This window comes from Helianthus annuus, chromosome 10 (genome assembly GCF_002127325.2).
Source record: "Helianthus annuus cultivar XRQ/B chromosome 10, HanXRQr2.0-SUNRISE, whole genome shotgun sequence".
Taxonomy (NCBI): Eukaryota; Viridiplantae; Streptophyta; class Magnoliopsida; order Asterales; family Asteraceae; genus Helianthus; species Helianthus annuus.
This window is the reverse complement of record NC_035442.2, coordinates 10,218,313-10,225,945: the sequence shown is the minus strand read 5'-3', so window position 1 is coordinate 10,225,945 and position 7,633 is coordinate 10,218,313. Positions and strand designations below refer to the sequence as shown.

The window sequence follows — 7,633 nt, the reverse complement described above, 5'->3', positions numbered from 1 at the left end:
TGAACATCGATGAGGGCATGAGGTTAATGCTAGCCCCTAAGTCGGCCAAGGCATTGCGAACGGGTGATTCCCCTATTGAACATGGAATCGTGAAACTTCCGGGATCGATTTTCTTTTGGGGTAGTTTATTGAGTACGAGGGCAGAGCATTCTTCGCCTAAATTAACTAATTGCAAATTTTCAATTTTCTTTTTATGTGTAAGGAAGTCCCTCATAAATTTAGAGTATTTGGGCATTTGGGTTAGGACTTCGATAAAAGGAATATTGACATGCAATTGTTTTAACAGACTTTCGAATTTTGCGAATTGCTCATTGGTCTTTTGACGAATTAACCTACCGGGGTACGGAACTCGAGAAGCCTTGGTAGGCTCTGGTGATGGGGGAGAGTTCTTTTCCTGCAGATGTGTTGGCATTGTTTCTTCCGTTGGTGGAGGTACTTCTGCAGGCCCTACGGTGCGGTTTCGTAGTGTGATGAGGTGAACTTGCGCCTTTGGGTTTGTTTCGGTATTGCTGGGTAATGCGCCTTCAGGTCTCTCGGAAAAAATTTGTGCTAGTTGATTTATTTGTTTTTCTATGTTTTGAATGCTAGCTTGTTGATTCCTAAAATTAGATTCTAATTGTAGAAATCTTTCCGAGTTTTTCTTTTCAGTGTCGGAGACGAGGCGAGATATAGTATCTTCGAGCCTTTCTCGTCCACCTTGTTGTTGAGTGAAATTTTGTGACTCATTTCTTGATTGCTGAAAGTTTGTTCGTTGGGTTTGTTGGTTACTACTATTGCCGGTTTCCCTCCAACCAAGGTTTGGGTGGTTTCGCCATCCTTGGTTGTAAGTTCCCGTTGGAGGACCCGACGGCCTAGGTCTATTATCAATGTAGTTTACCATTTCTTGTTGATCGTCCGTTTCTTTCATGCAACTCCAATTTTCATGTGACCCACCACACCCTTCACAAGCCATAACCGAGACTGTTTTTGTCATTTCTAATTTTTTTATTTTTGAAGAAAGGACCTCGATTTGGGCTTGTAAAGAGGTGCTTTCGTCGACCTTATGGGCGCCCGGGGCGATAGACTTATTTCCCCGGGGAGTGTGCCATTGAAAATTGGTTTGAGCAATTTCCTCAATCTGATTATATATTTCGTGTGGGCGTCGATTACCTAAAAGTCCCCCGGAGCTAGAATCAAGTGTCTGCCTAGTGTGTGGCAACAATCCATTGTAGAAAGTGGATACTTGTTTCCATATTGCGAGGCCATGATGGGGACACTTGCGTAATAGCTCCTTGAACCTTTCCCATGTTTCATATAAGGATTCCCCGTCCTCTTGTGAGTATGTGTTAATTTCAGCCATTAATTTAGCAGTTTTAGAAGGAGGGAAATACTTATATAGAAACTTTTGGGCTAGTTCATCCCAGGTGTTTACCGATCCAGCTGGGAGGGTGTTGAGCCAAGCTTTTGCTCGGTCCTTTAGTGAGAACGGAAACATACGGAGGCGTATGGCGTCGTTTGATGCTCCATTGATCCGAAAGGTATCACATATTTCTAAGAAATTAGTTATATGTAGATGAGGATCCTCGTCCGCAAGCCCGTGGAAGGTTGCGGAGTTTTGGAGCATTTGTATCAAATGCGGTCGAAGTTCGAAGTTATTGGCTTCGACATTCAGAGCATTGATAGCGGCGCCTAGATTACCTACGGTGGGCCGTAGATAATCCATAAGGGTACGTTGGTCCGCCATTGGGGGTGGATCACCCGAAACCTTCTCTTGGTTTTTGGCTTTTAACCTTTTGCTGAGAAAGCGTTCGGGTTCTTCTAGCGGTTCTTTTATGTCTTTATTGGAACTGGAGCTCATACACTACGTGAGGATGGTGTCGGGTTCCAAGTCCTGCAATAAAAACAAAAAAGAATGTCGGTCAGAAGGTTCACCACGGCCCCGTGTTGAGCGAACACGGCCCCGTGGTCGGAAATACAGTGATTGTTTTCCAGATCCCAGTTACTGGAAGTTGGACACGGCCCCGTGTTGCACCGGCACGGCCCCGTGGTCAGCCTTCTGTAACTTGAAAAACAAAAACTGCCAGTAACTTTGCTGAGCACGGCCCGTGTCCGACCAGGCACGGCCCCGTGCTGAGCTCTGCAGAAGCTGAAAATCTAAGAAAAAATCCTAAAAAATTAAAGAAAAATAAAAATATGATTAGGCCGTTGATTCCTAACTTTCTTAAAATCCTTGTGTCCCCGGCAGCGGCACCAAAAAACTTGATGTGCGTGAAGTGTGTATATGTTTTTAATATATATTTAAGCCCTTTTTACACTTTTAGCCAAGTTTTAAATTTATAAAACACGATATTCACTAACACTAAACACACATATGGGCAAGTGCACCCATCGTGGACGTAGTATAGTGTTGGTAAGATACCGAGGTCGTCCAAGGACACAAGAGCTTTTAATACCGGTTTATCCTCAACGTCTAATCAAATCAAAAAGGTTAGAAAAATGTTTTAAACTAAGAAAAAATAAAAACTAACTAAATGCTGAAAATAAAAATAAAAATAAAACAGATAGACAAGATGAATCACTTGGATCCGACACGTGTATTAGTATAACCTTTGATTATTTTCGCACTTTTGCACTTGTTTAAGAGATTATCTTAGTTATTGTAGTAGGCCCCTCTTTTGAAGGCGACGTTACCCTCAACCCAGTAGTTTGAGTCAGCAAGGATACAATCCTAAAGGGTCGGATTTTTGAAAGATAATGAATTAAGTTATTAATGCAAATTGTGGTAGGCCCCGCTTCTGGCGGTGACGTTACCCTCGGCTAAGTAGTCTGAGTCAGCAGGGATACAGTCCTAAATAGCCGGGTTATAGTATTAATAGTAGTTAACTTATGAGGGGGTCAAAGAGTTTGGATCCCCGCCATCCAATACCTATGGGCATTGAAGGAGATCCTACTAAATTTGACCCAGGTCCCAAGCAGGACCTCTAAACGCTGAACAAGGGCAAGACCCTTACCAAACCGTTCCCTTAACCCCCGACCAGGTAGCCAACATACCTCCATATAGACCGTGGAGATATGAATGGTGAAAATCTTTTATTTTATATAGACAGTAAAATAATGCCAAGACACCACGGACAAACGATAAGGAAAGATCACCTTCAACATAAGTAACTAGTTATTAAAGTCATTAATACAAAACCAAATAAAAAGTGCAAAAGATTAAAAATAAAAAGTATTATACTAAACACTTGTCTTCACCAAGTGATGTAAGAGACTTAGGCAAACATGGCCTTGATTGTCAAGAACTCTTACGATCAATCTTGGATCCCGAGACGACTCACACACTCTACGATGGACAATGGATGATGGTGGTGGATGATGGTGTTATGGTGGTGGTGGGTGGTGGATGAAGTGTGAGAGAGGTGGTGTGCCAAGGGATGAGAGAGAATGAAGCCAAGCTCCTCTATTTATAGGCTGAACAGAAGGCTGGACACGGCCCCGTGTCCGCTGGACACGGCCCCGTGCCCGCCTGACACTCTCTCTCCTCATTAATTGTAATTGCGAATTACAATTAATGCGCCTGCTGTACTTTCACCACGCCCCTGTGCTCGCTGGACACGGCCCCGTGGTGGGCAATGGAAGCTTCTACTGGTTTGTCTTTTCTGCTGCTTCCTGGGCACACCCCCGTGTTCGCTGGACACGGGGCGTGTTCAGACTCTGTTTCTTCCTTTTTGCTTTGGGAGGTGCCGTTGAGGGTCCGGGCAGTCTACTTTTGTTCCTTTTCTTGTATTTATGGTAGAATTAGCTGTCTTTTTGCTTCTTTTGTGATTTTGAGCTCATTTCATCCTGAAAATACAAAAGGAAGACAAAAACACTCTTTTTCCAACATTAGTACTAAAAAAGGGTTAGTTTTATGCCTTAATTGATGTGTTTTATATGTTGCATTTTACACACATCAAATACCCCCACACTTGAACTTTTGCTTGTCCTCAAGCAAAACTCTTTAAATGTGGCTTACACTCCCAAATGGAAATAGGTAGAAGAGAAGTTTTTTAGCTTGTCCTAGAGTGTCGGGAATCCAAGGTTTTTATAGGCTTTATTTTTATTTATTTACAATCCTATTCGTTATGATTTATTTTGAACTTTTCATAAGATAAATTACTTATTTGGGCATAGCATGCCTTATTAAAATTCCATTTATATACAAGTTCACATACCTCACGGGAGATCACTCAACACTCGGCCGAAGGTGTATATTTTAGTGAATCACTCGAGAGCGGCACGGAACTTATGTCTTCCATAGGCTTGCCAAGCAATCAATCCTCCTCCTTTTTAACTTTTTACCTTTGTAAATATCAAGAGGACTTTTTGGGTGAAGGCTTGGGTTTAAAGGTGGGTGGTTGGTTAGTGGTTAGTAAAAAGGGCGAAAATCGTAACAAGCGTCGGTTTTCGTGAAGTACCTTATTTTTAGTGACTTTTTATTTTTGAAGTATTTCTCCAAACAAGCTTTTTATAGCTTTTGTTTGTTTTTGACTTCATCATCATATATTTTTTTTTTGCGTCACATAAAAAGGCGATTTTTACGAAAAAGCGAACTTGTTACTAAAAAAAAAAAAATAAAAAGGTATTTGGTGGGTAAAAAGGGTTTTGGGGTAATGAAATGAAAGGTTTAGGCTCAAAGGGGCTATCTAGGGGGATTTGGGGTAGGTAAAAAAAAAAGAAAAATAATGGTTTTGAAAGAAAAATGGTTAGTCCTAATGCCTCCATCATTTACTTACTTGGGTTTAAGTTGGTAAGGACCGGGAATGTATCGTCGTGGCAAGTTCTAGATTTGTAAGGACCGAGCGGCTATTCACACAAGAAACGAAAAATGAGCATTTAATCTAAATATGTGTATTTTTATGCTCAATAAAGGCTCAAAACTTACTTTTGTGGGAATGGGTTTTTAATGTGACCAAGCATATATAATCGAATTTTAAACTAGACTTGTTATGCCGTTTCATAATTTTCTTATGTTGGTTCCTTTTTTTATCACGACGCTATCGGTTGTAAACTTGTAAAAATATAACCTTTTTAGAACTTGTTCTTCCCAACTTAAACTAAGACAAGTAAATAAAAAAAATGAAAAAGTTTTTGAAAAAATTTGGGGTGTTTAGCGGTTCCAATAGAGTTTTGTGTAAGGCTTGTGTTTAGGATTTTGCAAAATTTCAAGGTTTTATCATCCCCCCCACACTTAAATTACACATTGTCCTCAATGTGTCCAAAAATAATATTTTTGGTTGATTAGAATGTATAAAAGTGTGTTAAAAAGCAAAGATTTATGTTACTGGCATCCTGGACACGGCCCCGTGTTCACCGGGCACGGCCCCGTGGTCAAGTGCCAGTAACAAAAATTACAGAATTGAAACAGAAGCCTGGACACGGGGGCGTGTCCGCTGAACACGGCCCGTGTCCAGTTACCTGAACTGGGTGATTTTTCTGCAGGGGCTCAGCACGGGGCCGTGTTGGTTGGGCACGGCCCGTGTTGAGCCTTCTGTGATGGAGATTTTTGTCGGGTTGCTCTGTTCTTCGTGCATGGTTCCATTTTTCTCGTTCCCTTTTTCATCCATTACCACCATGAGTGTGTTTTATTCTGCAAAAATTAAAAGATTAAACTAAACTAAACTAAGGATAGATCCGCGGAATGCCTCCGTGGTGCGCCACGTTTATAAGGGTCCTTGGCTAGACCCGATTCCTGGTTATATATCTTCTGAGTGGAGTGCCTTGCTTCCCAAGTTACACCGTCGGAGAGCGGCATCCAAGCTTGAATCAATAACCTTCATGTAATTGACTGGGTCGTCGTCCTCTATTTTCTTCCCAACTCCGAACTTCACCTCATCGTCCCCATACCTCAAAGTCAGTGTCCCTTCATTCATGTCTACCACTGCTTGTGCTGTGGCAAGGAAGGGTCTCCCTAGGATAAGGGGGACCTCGGTGTCTTCCTCCATGTCGAGTATGACAAAGTCAACGGGATAAACGAATTTGCTTACCCTTACCAAGACATTCTCGATGACACCTTGTGGGAACTTGACTGATCGATCAGCGAGTTGTATGCTTATTTTTGTAGGGCTCGTGGTTCCCAAGCCAAGCCTTTTGAACATCGATGAGGGCATGAGGTTAATGCTAGCCCCTAAGTCGGCCAAGGCATTGCGAACGGGTGATTCCCCTATTGAACATGGAATCGTGAAACTTCCGGGATCGATTTTCTTTTGGGGTAGTTTATTGAGTACGAGGGCAGAGCATTCTTCGCCTAAATTAACTAATTGCAAATTTTCAATTTTCTTTTTATGTGTAAGGAAGTCCCTCATAAATTTAGAGTATTTGGGCATTTGGGTTAGGACTTCGATAAAAGGAATATTGACATGCAATTGTTTTAACAGACTTTCGAATTTTGCGAATTGCTCATTGGTCTTTTGACGAATTAACCTACCGGGGTACGGAACTCGAGAAGCCTTGGTAGGCTCTGGTGATGGGGGAGAGTTCTTTTCCTGCAGATGTGTTGGCATTGTTTCTTCCGTTGGTGGAGGTACTTCTGCAGGCCCTACGGTGCGGTTTCGTAGTGTGATGAGGTGAACTTGCGCCTTTGGGTTTGTTTCGGTATTGCTGGGTAATGCGCCTTCAGGTCTCTCGGAAAAAATTTGTGCTAGTTGATTTATTTGTTTTTCTATGTTTTGAATGCTAGCTTGTTGATTCCTAAAATTAGATTCTAATTGTAGAAATCTTTCCGAGTTTTTCTTTTCAGTGTCGGAGACGAGGCGAGATATAGTATCTTCGAGCCTTTCTCGTCCACCTTGTTGTTGAGTGAAATTTTGTGACTCATTTCTTGATTGCTGAAAGTTTGTTCGTTGGGTTTGTTGGTTACTACTATTGCCGGTTTCCCTCCAACCAAGGTTTGGGTGGTTTCGCCATCCTTGGTTGTAAGTTCCCGTTGGAGGACCCGACGGCCTAGGTCTATTATCAATGTAGTTTACCATTTCTTGTTGATCGTCCGTTTCTTTCATGCAACTCCAATTTTCATGTGACCCACCACACCCTTCACAAGCCATAACCGAGACTGTTTTTGTCATTTCTAATTTTTTTATTTTTGAAGAAAGGACCTCGATTTGGGCTTGTAAAGAGGTGCTTTCGTCGACCTTATGGGCGCCCGGGGCGATAGACTTATTTCCCCGGGGAGTGTGCCATTGAAAATTGGTTTGAGCAATTTCCTCAATCTGATTATATATTTCGTGTGGGCGTCGATTACCTAAAAGTCCCCCGGAGCTAGAATCAAGTGTCTGCCTAGTGTGTGGCAACAATCCATTGTAGAAAGTGGATACTTGTTTCCGTATTGCGAGGCCATGATGGGGACACTTGCGTAATAGCTCCTTGAACCTTTCCCATGTTTCATATAAGGATTCCCCGTCCTCTTGTGAGTATGTGTTAATTTCAGCCATTAATTTAGCAGTTTTAGAAGGAGGGAAATACTTATATAGAAACTTTTGGGCTAGTTCATCCCAGGTGTTTACCGATCCAGCTGGGAGGGTGTTGAGCCAAGCTTTTGCTCGGTCCTTTAGTGAGAACGGAAACATACGGAGGCGTATGGCGTCGTTTGATGCTCCATTGATCCGAAAGGTATCAC

General features: G+C 42.2%; 2 non-coding genes across 2 annotated transcripts; both read left to right on the top strand.

Moving 5' to 3' along the window:
- The first annotated feature begins 1,238 nt into the window (after positions 1–1,238).
- On the top strand, positions 1,239–1,345 carry LOC118483471. Its single transcript, XR_004870760.1, has one exon. It is a non-coding gene; the product is annotated as a small nucleolar RNA R71 (small nucleolar RNA).
- A 6,002-nt stretch (positions 1,346–7,347) lies between these two features.
- LOC118483470 lies at positions 7,348–7,454 on the top strand. Its single transcript, XR_004870759.1, has one exon. It is a non-coding gene; the product is annotated as a small nucleolar RNA R71 (small nucleolar RNA).
- Positions 7,455–7,633: the final 179 nt, after the last annotated feature.